The sequence below is a fragment of the Cryptomeria japonica genome, chromosome 7 (assembly GCF_030272615.1).
Source record: "Cryptomeria japonica chromosome 7, Sugi_1.0, whole genome shotgun sequence".
NCBI lineage: Eukaryota > Viridiplantae > Streptophyta > Pinopsida > Cupressales > Cupressaceae > Cryptomeria > Cryptomeria japonica.
The window spans coordinates 653,143,630-653,159,960 of NC_081411.1; the positions used below are offsets into that span (position 1 = coordinate 653,143,630).

The following is a 16,331-nucleotide window of genomic DNA, read 5'->3' on the forward strand; positions in this document are numbered from 1 at the left end:
TATCATCCGTATTTTCCTCTTTTCCTTTAATGTTGATATCCTTAACCAAATTATCAATTTTGAAATCCATCTCTCTCTGTTTTTCTTGAATGCTGGTAATGTTATCAACCACTCACTTTTGGAAATTGAACATTTCCAGAGTGTTGTTTCTAGCAGCATTCAAAATGAAATATGCATTCTCCATATCCTAGGAAGAATCCTCAGACCTAGGGTCGCCCTCCTCCATATTATGTTGAACATCATCCCTATTGTCCAAATAATAGGGATTCTCCTTTGCCTCTAACTCTTCAACATCCTCTTCTCTCTACTCATTATCCTTGTTTCCTTCCTCATCCTCGACCTCCTTCTCCTGCTCATTCTCCGCCTCTTCTTCCACCTCCTTCTCCTGCTCCTGCTCAGAAACAACCTTCTCTTCAATGTCTTCTTTAGCTTTTTCACTAACCCTCAATTTCTTTTTAGGAGGAAGATTGGAAGAATCCTCATCAGAGTTAGAACCATCATAATCCTCAGAAATATGGGCATTCTCCACAAAGGGATCATCCTTATTAGCCTTAACTTTACCCTTGAGATGCTCATATATTAACAAAATAAGACCTTGGTGAGCAATGGGGTAGGAATTAGGTTTCTTAGCATGGTCAACTAGACTATCATTAAGGGAGGAGGCCAAGTAGAAGGGCAAAGATATCTTAGAGCCATGACAAAAGTGATTAAGGATAACAAAGTGGTAATTATAGACTTTCGAAAACCTACCATCAACCGTAAGATACTCCATTAACACTTTCAACATTTTCTGCCAAAAGGATTTTACTTGGTTAGGGAGATAATAGGAAGTATTATCCTTTTTGGTGAGGCGAGCCCTTTCTTCTTCGTTCTTGGGGAAATTCTTGATGGCTTCCACCGAGAACTTGCGGTTTCTGTAAAACTTGATGTCGTCCTTCTATAAACCGGTCACCTCAGCCACCAAATATTCATCCACTCTCCAGGTCTGACCAAATGGAGTAACTTTGTTATTTTTCCAACCCTTGGCAAAACCATGGGAAATGGACTTCTTGCTCCCATGCAATTTCTCCATATAATCAGTGAAGCCATATCTATGAAACCTTCTCCAAATTTTCCTTTCACCCTTCCAACTATAATAGTTCGTGGGCTCATTACGATTGAGATTTCCTCCCATAATGTGATAGATGTTCAAGTTGAAACCCTCAAGGGAGAGCAAACTGACCAAATGCTGAAGAACGGAGAAGCTGGAATCGAAAACCAAGGTAATTTTCTTGTTTTTCAAGTAGCCTTTTAAAACATGCAAATTAACCCAGTACTTAATATGATAAGGCCCTTCACACCTATACTCATTAGCGTGACACCTAAGATAGGTCATCATCTGACAATCCGCCTCACTCCAAAATCTATCATTGAAGTCCGAGCCCAGAAAGGTAATAATGAAATTAATATGTATCATGGATTCTGTCATAAAATAATTGCTCTCAGACTCTATTCTTACATGATGACTCTCCGATATAATTAGCATCTTCCGTTAAAATGACCCCCTTATTGGCTAACAAACCGGCTACCCTATTACCTTCCCTAAAGGTATGGGTAATAATCACACTATCATAGGTATCTAACAATTTTTAAGCGTTATCAATGATATTTTGGATATTCCAAGAAGGGGAACTAATACCTTTAATAGCCTGAATTATTTTAAGGGAATCCCCCTCTAGCCAAATTCTTTTAAAATTGAAGCTTTGAACAAGCTGAAGACATTTTAACATTGCCAAAGCTTCTGCCACATGGTTGTTTTGAATTCCAAAGGGAGAGGCAATCACAGCAACACAAAAGTCATTAGATAACCCCTCCCCCTCCAGCATTCCCTAGATTTCCTTTAGCTACTCCATCGAAGTTCACCTTAACCCAATCATGAGGAGGGAACCTCCAAACCACATTATCTCTTCTACTCTTCATATCAGACTTCCAGACCTTGTTTATCAAATTCCATTCAGTTACAATGCTTTTCTCATTATCAGTCATATCAATATAACTACACTGCTTGTTACTTTTGTGAATGGTATTGATGTTTTCTTTAATAACCCTACAAATATTTTCAAAAACCACCTAAGAAGAACACTTAGTCTCCCTAAAAATTCTATTGTTTCTCTCCTTCCAAATATGCCAATAGGTCATAGGAAGAACAAAGGACCAGAGGGTCTTAATCATGGGAGGCTTGGTAGGGAAAATCCAATGCCAGAGGACTTCTTTAAAACTATTCTGCATAACCCAATCAACTTTCCATTGCGTCCACACTTTACCCAATATTTCCTAGGTAAAAGAATAGTGAATGAACAAATGATCCACAGACTCAGCCTCTTTCTAACATAACTCACACCTATTAGGAATCATAAATCCTCTTCGAACCAGGTTATCAATAGTAAGAATCTTGTTGTGAATTGCAAGCCAGAAAAACATATTAACTTTAGGAATGAGGAATCTATTCCAAACTTTAGTCCACATAGGGTTGCAGGCCTGAGTAGCTATTTTTTTGTAAGAATAAGCAAAAGTAAAATTACCCCTAGGATTACTCTTCCATAAGAAGACATCATCTGAATCTTTGATGATAGAAAAGGATAGCAAATCATGTTGGAGCGAAGAAAATCCAACATAAACCGCATCAAGTCTAACCCATTTATTCTCCTCCCAATAATTACATACCATAGAACCAAACCTCCTTTTACAATCTTCAATGAAATGGCTGCAATCCTGATTAAAAAGAGGCTCATCTTTGATCCAGACATCCTCCCAAAATCTGATTTTGTTACCTTTGCCAAGGACCCAGCCAACTCCAGCTTTAGCAACTTGAATAGATTTTATCATATTATTCCATATAAAAGATCCAGCAGGGATATCTTCAGACTAGAGAAGGGAATGAATGGGCTGATTATGGATATATTTTTCAGATCACACCCTACTCCAATCCCTCTTAATACCATATGCCCTCCAAATCAGTTTGGCTAACAAAGCTTTGTTGACCCATTACTTTTAGGACCACAAACTTTATCCAGGGCAACCAAAGCAATCATTTTCTTATCTTCCACACCAGACCAAAGAAATCTTTTCTAAATTCTTTCTAAAGCTTCTACAAAATTGACCGATATACTAAACAAACTAAGAGCATAAACAGGCAGATTCTGAAGGGTAGCTTGAAGAAGTTGAATCTTACCAGCTTACGATAACATAGAGCCTTTCCAACCAGCCAATTTTTTGTTGAACTTATCAATTAAAGAATTCTAGAAAGAGTTTGGAGGAGCCAACCCAAGAGGGAGACCCAAATAAGTAGAGGGGAGCAGCTCAACCTTACAGCCAATTATGTTAGCAATCCTCTACTGCCTCAACAAGGGGGTGTTGATGAAGTAAATAGCAGATTTCTCCCAATTAACATGTTGGCCAGTAGCAAGAGAATAAGATATGAGAGCACTTTTGAAGGCAGAAGCTTCACTCATAGAAGAGTATCCCAACAATATAGTATCATCAACAAACTAGTGATGAGTGCAGAAGAAATTAGTAGAAGAGGGTTGCAACCCTTTGATGGTCCTATCCTCTTTCAAATTTTGAATCAATCTACTTAAACATTCTGCCAAAATAGTGAAAAGAATAGGCGAGATAGGATCTCCTTGTCTGAGACCCCTTGAAGATTTAAAAAATTTGGAAGGAGATCCATTAATAAGAATAGAAAAATTTGGTGTAGATATCAGCTCTCTAGTGATTTTGATAACCTTCTCATCAAATCCAAAGGCCTCCATGATCCTAAAAAGAACCTACCATTCAACCCTATCATAGGCTTTTGCCAAATCTAGCTTTATGAGAAATCCCTCTTTGTTTGTAGCATTAAGAGAATGGATATTCTCATGCACAAGAATTATAGAATCCAAAATATGCCTACCTGGGACAAATCCTTTTTGCTCCTAAGAGATAACAAGGGGAAGAACAACCAGCAATCTAGAAGTTGGGACTTTTGAAATTATCTTGTAAAAAGAATTACATGACTTATTGGCCTAAACTTACCCATAGAATCAGCTCCAACCACCTTAGGAATTGGAGCAATGAAGGTAGAGTTGATTTCTTTAAAAATTCTTCTGGAGCCAAAGAATTCTTTGATAGCATTGGCCATATCAGCCCCAACAATGTGCCAATATTCCTGGAAGAAAAACATGGGGAAACCATTCGGGCTCGGTGCCTTATCCCCTTGAAAGGAGAAAACAACTCTTTTAATTTCATCAACAAAGGGAAAGGCAGATAATATCTTATTCTGATTAGGTCCAATTATCTTAGGAATATTATCAACCAGATCTTATTGCTTTACAATGTCAATTTCCTTGCTACCTATCAGGAGGTTAGAGAAGAACCTAACAACTTCATCACCTATATCATCATCTTTGACAAGAATTTTGTCATCTACAATTAATCTGGAAATTTTGCTTGTTGCTTTATGCTTCAATGATGTCATATGAAAAAATTTAGTATTTTTGTCACCAGCTTCTAACCAAATAGCCCTGGATCTCTGCCTCTAGTAAATTTCTTCTCTTGAAATTGTATTGTGTAATTTGGCTAGAACCTCATCTTCTTTAGCCTTAGGGAAATTCTTATAACCATATTCTTGAATATAATTTTGAATCTATTCTAATTCCTCCTTGAGCTTCCTCTTAGATTCAAAAATATCCCCAAAAACCTTTTTATTCCAAACCTTAATGTTGTCTTTGATATTTCTTAACTTTTTAGCAACTTTGAACATGGTAGAACCATCCACAATTATATTCCACCATTTGGCAATGGAAGCTTCCAAATAAGGGTGTGAAATCCATAATTTTTCAAACCGGAATGGAAATCAGTGTTTGCCCTTAATAGAATCAGCAACAAAAGAAATGGGATAGTGGTCCAATCCAATTCTATTAATAATAGATAGAGAACATCTATACTTAAGGACCCAGTCAGGAGTAATAACGGATCTATTAAGCCTTACCTGAATAAGATCTCCTTCATCCCTTCGATTAGACCAAGTGTAGGAGGCTCTAGAAAGGTCAACATCAATTAGGGCATTGGCATTGATGAAGTCCATAAGATCGGTCCTACTATCCAGTTGAGCTTGGGTTCCTCCAAATTCATCAATCTCCTACATAGGGGTGTTGAAATCTCCCATCAAAAGCCAACTATCCTGGAAGAAAATCCCTCTTTTCTGTTGGATTTTGTCCCAAAACTTACTCCTAGCAGCTTTAGAGTTGGGAGCATAAATGTTGGTGACCACCCATTCCTGTCCTTCAGCAATACATTTTACTCTCATAGAAATGATGTTACCATCTTCATCAATCAGATCTCCGTCAATAGTTTTCTTACTCCAAAATATGGCAACCCCACCAGATGCTCCATTAGAACTACTGCCACAAACACCCCCCTGTTTAAAGAATTTTAATTTTTCAAATTTTTTCTTACTCATTTTAGTTTCTTGAACCAGGATAATGTCCGGCTTATGATCTCTAATTAAATTCTTGAGCACATCCTATTTATGGAGACCATTTAGGCCTCGTATGTTCCAAGAGATTACCTTCATTTGGAAACCTGGGAGAAGGATTCCTGAATGGTTCGTTGCCTTCCATCAGCTATATTTTTTTTTCTCTCCTGGTCCCTGTGCCACTTCATAGTTTTACATCCCTGTGGGGATTTGGAAAGACCAATATCCGCCTTAGACCTGGTTCTAGTTTTAACCCCATTAGTACAACCTGTTTTCTTGTTTTTCTTTTTTCCCACTCCTATTAACTCTTTATCTTCTTCATCTTTATATGCAGACTTCTTACTATTCCAAGGTTCTCCTTTTCTCTGAGAAGAGGTGGGCGAATCAATTCCAAAGTTCTGGAATAGAGAGTTAAGGTTAACCTAGGGCGATCTGAACTGGGTCTTTTCTTCAATGATAACATCTGGACCTTCAGAGTCCTTTGAACACACTTTATTACTTTCATGTTCTATATCTTTTGGAGACTCATATTGTGATTCATTTATGTCGCCAATCTCACCGTCTTCAAGAATTTATTCTATGATTACATTTTCTTCCTCTTGAATCTGTAAAGCTTCAAATCTATTGCTTCTTTTAACTTCAAATACATTCTCTTCATCCTTTCTGATTTCCTTCTAAGGAGTATCCTTGGAAGGACTAGCTTTCCTTTCATCCCTTGCTATATCTTTTGAGTTACTAGGAAGTCCAATTCCTCCTTCTAATCTACCCTCCTCATTTTTGTTCATCTTCTCTTTCCAGATCTGTTTGACATGATTATTGTGCTTCTGAGCATTCTTTGGGTTACTAGGACAAGCCTTTTCCCAATGTCCAGCTTTCTTACAGAAGAAGTACACAAAAGGGAGGGATTCAAACTCTATAACTTGTTCCCACTTACCTAGCTTGGAATTTATTTTGAAAGAGCTAGGAAGGTCCATGTTCTATGAGATATTAATGCATATCCTCGTATACACCATTCTCTTTCGCGTTGTTATCATAGATTCTATAGCCACAAGCTCCCCGAAGGATTTAGTAATTCCTAAGAACACATCCTCCAACCAAAATTCAAGTGGCAAACCAAGCAATCGCACCCAGACCGAGGCAGATTCAAAAAAGGAATCATTGAGCTCCATTTTTGGAGACCATTTTCTTAAGGATAAAGAAGACTTCCCAAGCATACATGGTCCTCCACTCAGAGCCATTTCCAAATCTTCACCACGGGAGAAGGAAAAGACAAAAAAAACCCTTGACAGGGCTGAGACATCAACCTGTCCTTTCACCTTCCATTTTCTCTTCACAAAAGACCTAACAACTTCAATATTAGGTCTGGGTCCAACAAATTTCCCCACCAGAGAAAATGCCATTAGAGAAATACTGTGATCTATGACCACATCTGGTACTACAATAGCTAATCTGCCTACCTTTCTATCAGAAATATCTTCCATAGAGGGAAAGGTAGATTTACCAGTAGGCTTGTTTGCAAATAAACTGTTCCAGGGTTTGAACACCTTGACTTTAGTCATCTTTTCCAACTCAGCTTTCAAGTTCTTGGGACCCAACTTTGAAGAATCTTCAGTATTTTTAAAGTCAAGAGGAGGGTCCCGATGTCGTGGGTCACCATCCTTTCGACCATCCTCATCATCCACCGTAGATCCCAAAGAGACAATTTGTCCTTGAGTTGCAGAGGCAGCAAAACCAGAGGAACCAGACGCATTATTCCCTCCATTCGCAGAATTCAAATTTCCCTCCAGCTGCGCTATTCCCTCCATTAACATAGATTGTCCCTAATCACTTTCAATTTTTTGTTTTGTTAACTATAAAGGGGGAGATATAGATTGTTGGCATTTGTATGAAGATTGCATTAATGATATGTTATGTTGTCATTGATGTCAATTGAACCGGTAATGATATTAATAATGTTGTTGATATTATTGTTATTGTTGATATTTTCTTGTAACCGGTAGGAAGAGCTTTGTGAAGGTTATTGTAAACCGGTATGTAAGTTTGTGATTTGAACCGGTAACCGGAGTTAAAGGTTAAACCATTTCTATGTTATGTAACCAATAAACCCTACCAGTTGTGTTTTTGTTAAACCCTAACCGATTAAGGTTGTTGAATTGGTTATGTTGGTTTATGATCTGATGTTGAGCGGTAATGATGATGACACATAAGGTCATTGTAGGAAGACAAGTTCAAAAAAAATTGGCGTGTTTGTTTGTCTAGGGAATGAACAAAATGTATTGCATCTAATGCGAAATGCATGATGAGTTACTGAGCTCGAAGAAGCGGTAATCAAGGAGCGGTTGAGGTTTACTTTATTGATGTGTAGAGATTGCTATGAAATCCAACGGTCATGCTTGTACCGACATGTTTGTAATCTCGATGAGAGGATTAAATTTTTGTTGTGTTACTGACCTAATTGATTTGTATTTAAGGTCAACGAAGTTTTTTTGTTTTAGTGTTGGCAAGAGTTGCTAGAAATCAGTTGAGTGTGTGATTGTTGAATCGGAGAATGAGTCTATAGTTTGAGTAAAGGCAGACAAAAGATTAAATGGATCTAATCAATAAAATGTAGTGCTATTTAGTAGATCAGGAAACTCTTGTTGTTTTCTAACAATTACAGCAAAATTGAAATCCCCTAACCGGGTAAGCTCTTACAAGCTTGGTTACTTATTAAATCCTCTAACAAGGTGGTCCATTAGATTGGATTTTCAAATCCTCTACTGAGGTTACTCCTTACAAGGTATTTGCCTCTAATAAGGCATTTGTAGTCAATCCCTTAATCGGGTGATTCCTAACAGGATCAATTCTTAACAGGACTTTTGTAAAAGCTTTAACATGCTTGGCTCCTAACAGGGTGAACTTCAGAAGAGTTCAAATATTATCTTGTGAGTCTCATCTCACCATGGTTTTTACCTATATAGGTTTTCCACATATAAATACTTGTGTCTAGTGGTGAATTTTTTTATGGTTATGATCTTATGATTGATTTGATTAACTATTTCTAACAAGGCATGATAACCAGATGCATTGAGAAGTGAAGTATTGACATATGATAAAGCATTTGGATGTTTACAAGTTAAATGATGTTTACTGTTAAGTTGTTGTAACAATCAACCGATATTCTTATGAGTATTAATCTTGACAGTGGTATTTCATTGATACGATTACTTTGCATGTTTGAGTTTAGAAGTTATTATCAGTTTTTCTAGTTACTAATTCACACCCCCCCCCCCCCTCTCAGTAATCTACCAGATACTTATTCTTTCATCATACCATCAAAGTGTTCATGTAGCCAGTTTGTTCGAGCGGAAAATGTCACTAGTCAAGTTGAAATGTCGATTTCTCAATCTGCCTAAGCTAAAAGGTTAAAATAAATTACAAAAGATAGAACAAGGCTACGAGAAAATGAATCATCAGTATTACCTAAACCCACATTATCAACAAAATCTAGAAATAACCTTGTATGTAAATAATTTATCATGCCAAAATTGCCAATTCTAACATGAAAATGAGACCAAGGAAAGCTCTAGAACAACTACTACTATTCATTCACATGTTCATTATTAACCTCAATCACCACAAAAGATGCACAAATTGATTATAACAAAGAAGATGTTTCATAAATATAAATATTAATTCAGAGATATGGGTTCGAATAGAGCCATAATGCGGCAAACATATAGCATCCCTTATGCATTCTCTACTTAAACTACATAGAAAAATGAAGAGATATGGGTCTATGCACCCCTGAAATCATAATCATCATGTCATGATCATCAAAACACTTAGTCACCTTATAGATACAATCAACCATAGTCTAATGTGCATCAAGCTAATCCATGTCGAATACTATGTTGTAAGATCCCAAGGGTGTAATTCAAAGATCCACTAATACATGGTGATGCCCCTGAAAGCCAATTGGAAAACCCTAACCACTAAATCTACAACCACCTTGTGATCCCAAGAGAATAAATCAACCTTTTGCCTATTATCCTATCTAGATGCCCACTAGCTTGCAACACTCCATTATAGATGGGAAAATAAAAGAATAAGATGCCCTAAAATCAAATTTTACACTAACTCATTCACTATTAATCATACCTACAACCTCGATGATCATGGACTAATGGTCAATTTGCTAGTTCTCAATCATTGCAAAAAATCATTGGGTTTTATCCACATATCAACTATCTACTTTGACATCCTAGGATTTCGTCCACCTACTCTAAAACCTTGTGGGCACTCTTTGTCTGATACTAACATATGCATAACATGTGCCTCTCATATAACCCTATGTTGGCTAGGCCCCACCATAATTAGAAGATCCTAACTACTAAAAACACTAGATTCTCCCCTAAAAGGTTGTTGAGTCATAGAAGGCCTAGCTTGATAGCCATATAGTCTCTCATACCTAAAATATCCTTGTGTCGATGATGGTCACATGTGACTACCCTATGGCCCCTACTATTCTCTAGACCTTTGTCCCTAATATTGATACTATTGGGTTTTTCTTTGAAATCCTATAGTAAGTCTAAATTCCCCTTTGAAGGATGGGGAGGCCTATGGACACTTTAGTCCCTTGATCAAGGTTACAAACTTCTCTCATGCCTCTTGTGTCCTCCCGTGTACCTCCTTTTCCATAAGAGACTTTTCCATAGAAACCCTAAAATCATTCGGATTGGCCATGTGTAGGAAAACTGAAATTTTGGGCTTTTCACCCCTAATGAAATAATTGACAAGTAACTTGTCTTGAATGTAATCTACAAACTACAAGAACTCCAAAAACTAACTCTCATGTTGAGCCACTACGAAACCTCATTATGTAAATTGTGAAACTCGTCTATGCATCTCTGTCAAAAATATTTTGAAATAGAACACACTTTGAAGCACTCCAAAATGGTATCCCATGAGAGGGTTTCCAATGTGAGTTGGTGCATTTATCCTCCCAGTACCACAAGGTGGAAGCAAGTCCTCTCAAAAATTGCAATGCAAATTATGCCTTTAGGTTGCTCACATATAGATGCAACCCAAAGCATAAGTCCAAGCTAAGTAACCAAGACTTAACCTCAACCCCATTTGTGGATCTTAAAAATGTAGAGGATTGGAGATGAAGCAACTTTTGAATATGATCCTTTGGCTCATGATATGTTCTTGCTATAGTCTATACCCCTTGTATTTATGCATGATGAGGCTAGGTAATGTGTACTGATCAATCTTCTATCTCCTCTATGTGTATTTCCCAAATTCAAGGCTAACTCCTAATAAGCTCCCAAGATGCAAGTATATGCTCCTCTACTACAAGTGGATCCTCATGAGGTGTCTCTATTGTGGGTGAAAACCTATCCTATATCACACCTATCAAATTATATAAGGCTTGTAAGATTTGAGGTCCATACTCGGGCTACTCATCTTGATGAAAACTCTCAAAGTGATATGACTCTTCTTGTCCCTCATGTGAATGTGCTCCTCTTAAAGCACTAGGGGATGGATGATCCATCCTCATTGTGTGTGGCATCATATAATCCCAAATTAAGTTTAATTAAGTGCATGTTAAATTCAACCCAAATTTTCTAGTGTACGAAACCAATCTTTGATACCAATATCATGCTCTCATTTGGACACAACACAAACCTTAAAAAAAAAATTGAGAGAGGGTAATGAAATGAGAGAGAAGTCTGAGGGAGTGCAAACTAAAAGAGGAAAGGCACAATGAAAGACAACCCACTAAATGAAGATGATGATATAAAAGTACATAGAAGAATATAAGTCACAAGTTATGGGAGAATGTCCAATCAATGACTATTAATCAAATAAATAATAAAAGTTGCAGAGTATGAAGAGTATTAACTTGTTTCAAATAACCATAAATAATGAACTTTTCAATTGACAATCAGCTAAAACTAGCCTTCCCAAAACTTAATCAGTATGATATTTGCATTTGGTAAATATTTAATTCAAATTAGTAAATCAACTACTTCCTCAAGTGAAGTTATATACATCTATACACCATATCTCTGATTCCTTTCTTTCTTTTCCATTCTCTCTAGCTTTATTTTGTGAATTTTTTTTGAAAAGCTTTTCTTTCAAAACTTCAACCATTCAAATGTAAGGCTCTTAATATTTTGAGGGCTTCAAGAAAGTAAGCATTAAACTATTGAACTTCTGCATCCACAAGAAACTTAAAAGAAAACCTAGCACACAATTTAAATTGAATACAACATAGACAACAAATTAAAGAAATTGAAACATCTTATATAATTTGGCGGATAATCAAATGAGACCTATGAATGAATTGGTTGATTACCTCAGAGGTTGCAAAGCTACAAATATACTAGTCATTGCACTTGCATAGAAAGAGACAAGCTGACATTCGCATCTTTAAGTTGGTCTGTGCTCCACAACCCTACCTTTTTTCTTCAACCAGATCTTGGTGGCACCCCCCACCCCCAGCTATGGAGGCCCTATCTACCTATCATGGGTGACCTCAATCTAGAACGTTATGTTTCCCTCCTTGTAATGCCCAATGTCTTTGTGGATGTCAAAGGTCAACGGGACGAAGTCTAGGTGGGATTAATGATTTATCAAATGACTTGCCCTCTTTTATTTTATTTTTAAGTAATGCCTGCAGTCGTCGAAATTTCGACAAATGCGGGCACTTTTTTAAAAAAACCACAAATTTCATTGTCGATTCCTTCTCCGTCGAAACCAAATGTGGAATTATCGTCAGAATTCCGACGAATTCGTGCATTTTTTCAAAACAAATCAAATTTGGTCACAATATACCTTCTCTGTCAGAATTTTAGGCCAAATGTATTAGTGTGTGGTTACTCAAATTATCTTTGGCATTTGTGGTGGAGTACTTGGAAGTAGGCTTGGGTTCATGCTTCCTCTTTGGAGGAGTTTTTGGAGGGGCCTTGGAAGGCTGCTTGCCAATGGCTTGGGGCATTGGCTTGGCTTGCATCTAGCAAATTGGGTTGGAAAGGAATCATAGAATCTTTCAAGGAAGTAAGATGGTGGTGCATCAGATTTGGCAGAAAATTTTAGGAATGATTCAGGAGACTATTCAAGCTAAATGTGAAATGGAGGACCCTCTAGATCCTCGAGAGGTGGAGGTGATGAAAGGTTTGGATTTAGCTGCAAATAGTTTGATGGTAAACTCTATAAGGAGGAAGCGGGGCTATGGAAGAAAAAATCGGCAAGATGGAAAGTGGAAACCACCCTCCCTTGGATTAGTTAAGATTAATATTGATGGTTCTTCTATGGGTAATCTCGGGCATGTAGGAGTAGGAGGTATTAGGAGAGATAGTTCAGGTATGGTTCTTTTCTTCTTCTCAGTTTATATGGGGCACCAAACTAACAATCTTATGGAGGCTCTAGTATTGCTCATTGCTTTCGAGAGGTGTTGTGAGTTGGGTTAGAGAAAATTTATTTGTGAGATAGATTCTCATATTCTAGTTAATATGCTAAATAAGAAATATTTTGGCGAGGTGAATTGGCAATTGGCCTCTATGGCTAGATAAATTCTTTGGTTGAGAGGGTCTTTGGATTTTGTTTCTTGTGTTCATATTCCACGAGAATGGAATAGTGTTGTAGATTGTCTTGCCAAATAGGCCTTAGAATACATGGGAGATTGGTATGTTGTTGGATGGAAGCACCTCCCTTTGGATTGCTTTCAAAGGCTAGAGAGGTTAATTCTTGAGGATAATCAATGACTATTGAGTGTTTTGTTTGGTGCTTTTCTAGAGGTGGTTCTCGAGATGGATGTGGGTTCCTTGTTGGTTGGAGGTTTATGCTTTATTGTACTAATGATATTATTCGATTAATAAATTTTTACCCCTTATTCATAAAAATGGTGGAAAAAGCTAATGAATTAATTAAATAAATAAGAATATTTATTTAATTAATAGAAGAAATAATGGTAAAATAAATAGATAAATAATTAAAAATTTATTTAATTAAGTGAGGACATTTTTTAGGTTTCTACAAATATAAACAAAAACCTTAACCAAATCATATCTAAGAAAAATAATTCAATCACACTTATATTGATTAAGATTTGATTTCTACAATAGATGAGACTATTATGAAAGCCATTATTAAAACAATAACATCAAATGCAATTCTACAACAAATAATGCTCAAAAGAACAATTGAACTTCCTTGTAACTTGTTGAGGTCTAATGCACTCCCTAATGAGAATTCCCTCAAAAACCAAATGGGTTTTGTCCTTCGCTTCCTGTAATCAATGGGTTTTCATCTATAGATTATAGTCTCCTAATGCTTTTCAACCATAGAAGATCACTTGAACACAAAGTTCCTAGAAGATACAATAGTTCATAACATGGATCCTTACAAGATCAAACTAGTTGACCTAGACCTAAAATGGTACCAAGGATCAAATTTAAATTATACACACTACATTGCAGGTCAACCTTATAGGCCTTACATATTTTTTTTGTCAAAGGTTTAGAGTTTCTCCTTCCTTTCAATTTGGAACAACTTAGATGGTAGCTTTTACCCTTGATCCATATTGTGTCATTGAGTTCGTTCTATCCTTTTACTATGGCACAAGTTAGGTAATGTCCTCAAACCTCAATTTTTAATGACTCTATGGTATGTGTCAAGTAGTAACCCCAATCCTCAATCTTTGACAACACTTTGCCACACATCAAGTATCAACTCTGGTCCTTGATCTCTTATGACTCTTAGGCATGTGTCAAGCAATAGCCCCAATCCTCAACCTTTGACAATTCTTAGGAATGGGTCAAATAGCAACTCCAATTCCCAAACTCTAACCTTACCCTAGGTAAATAGTCTTTTACCTAGTTTTCAAAAAAAGACATGATATGTATCTAATGTGATCATTGGCCTAATACTAAACAAGTGGTCTAGCCCAGATACTCATTATTTATGTATTTGTAAACTTGTGTAGATCATCAGCATACATCTACACTATGAATAAACTATGTAGATCATATGTTGGTTGTCTAGTACAATATTGATATGTAACTCTATCCTATTATGGGTGGTATTTAATTTGTCATAGATTATCTATCCCGTACTAGTAGTCTTGATATCTCCCACATATCCTCTAGTGTGATAGTCATCTTGACTACAAGCAAGTAAAAGGTGTTGGTATAGAGAGTAATGTGAGCATCTACACATTGTAACCAAATCACAATATATTTCTCAATCTTACCCTACAAAAAATATTATTAATATAATATATAATTAAAAATTATAATAAAATGTTGAATTTCACAATCACACCTCACGAAATGAAGGGCAAAAAAATATCCTACACAATATTTATGATATTTTTTATCATTTTTTTTTTTAAAATTAAAACTTAAAAAAAAAAAGTAAGCATTGTCTTTTAGGAGTCATACATGCATACATCCATGCATACACATACACGTGTGTGTAGGATTACATACATAGATAACAAATGTGGGCAAAAAAAATCTTACATGATATTTTTTCTTCTTTAAAATGAAAACTTAAAAAAAAAAAAAAGAGTAAGCATTGTCTTTTAAGAATCACTTGCACACACACATCAATATAGATGTGTGTACACATATACATATGTACATACATATACATATATATACACACAAACATAGATGTACGTACACATATTGTACATACATATACACAAACACAGACACAGTTACCCTATCACTCATTACTCCACATTCCTACACACATTGAGTTGAGACTTTACAACCTATATATTTTTATAGGATAAACATATATACACACAAACTTTACAGCCTATACACATTGAGTTGAGAATGCATTTTTATTGAGTTGAGACTTTACAACCTATGTATTTGTATAAGATAAAAATATATACATACAAACATGTTTACCCTATCACTCATTACTCCACATTCCTACACTCATTGGAGCTGAGACTTTACAGCCTGTGTTTTTTTTACATCCTATAAGACATGTATTAATTGTACTTACATTAATACCCTTTGTTGGTATTAGCTCGTTGTTGCATTGTACAATTTATAGGTCTTTTGTTTTGGTATTGTGGGCCTCCTCTAAGCAGAAGAAGCCTCCAAAAATAGGCGTATGCCGCTTTAGGTGGCCAAGACACGGTATTCTTTAGTAAAAGGCGAAAGAATAGTTCGCTCTGTCTTAACCACGCGGCTCCGTGAAAATAATGAACTACATGGGGTATGTTATATTGATCTCCATTTACCTGGTTCTACTTAACCTAACGAATGTGGGACTAATAAATAACTCAGAAACTGCAAATGGCATTTCTGAACAAGCGGAATAACGTACAACGAAGCGTGCTCTCTCCCTTCTCACTCCTCAGAAATGTCAGATTAAAGTTCTGAAGGTCGCGTGTTCGATCCACGCTCACCGAAAAGAATTCGATGTCAAAGAAAAACAATAAATGGTATGTCTTTTCTCTTTAACGATTTGCGTTACAACATAATCACCTTAAGAGTAAGTTGCAAGTGATGAAAAATGATATAGTAATAGTTTTGGGGGAGAATATTAAAACATAATGATATGTTTTTTTTATATATGGAGGTTTTGTGGATTTGATAATGAAGGCAATAATATTTGAGTTCAACATTTGATTATTCATGTTATAAGTGAATTTCGATTTAATTTGATCTATAGATGGGTGTTTAGAGTCTTAACAAATTCAATGGAGAAAGATTTTTTGTGTGTGATGGAACTAGATTTGATCTATTCAAATTTACTTGTGTTGTTAGAAAGATGCACTTAGTCTTTTGTTAGAGATATATGGAGAAATCACAAATATCAATAT

At 36.2% G+C, this 16,331-nt stretch overlaps 1 non-coding gene across 1 annotated transcript; it reads right to left on the reverse strand.

Moving 5' to 3' along the window:
- Positions 1–15,580: 15,580 nt before the first annotated feature.
- On the reverse strand, positions 15,581–15,696 carry LOC131071224 (U5 spliceosomal RNA). The gene has a single exon (XR_009112488.2). It is a non-coding gene; the product is annotated as a U5 spliceosomal RNA (small nuclear RNA).
- Positions 15,697–16,331: the final 635 nt, after the last annotated feature.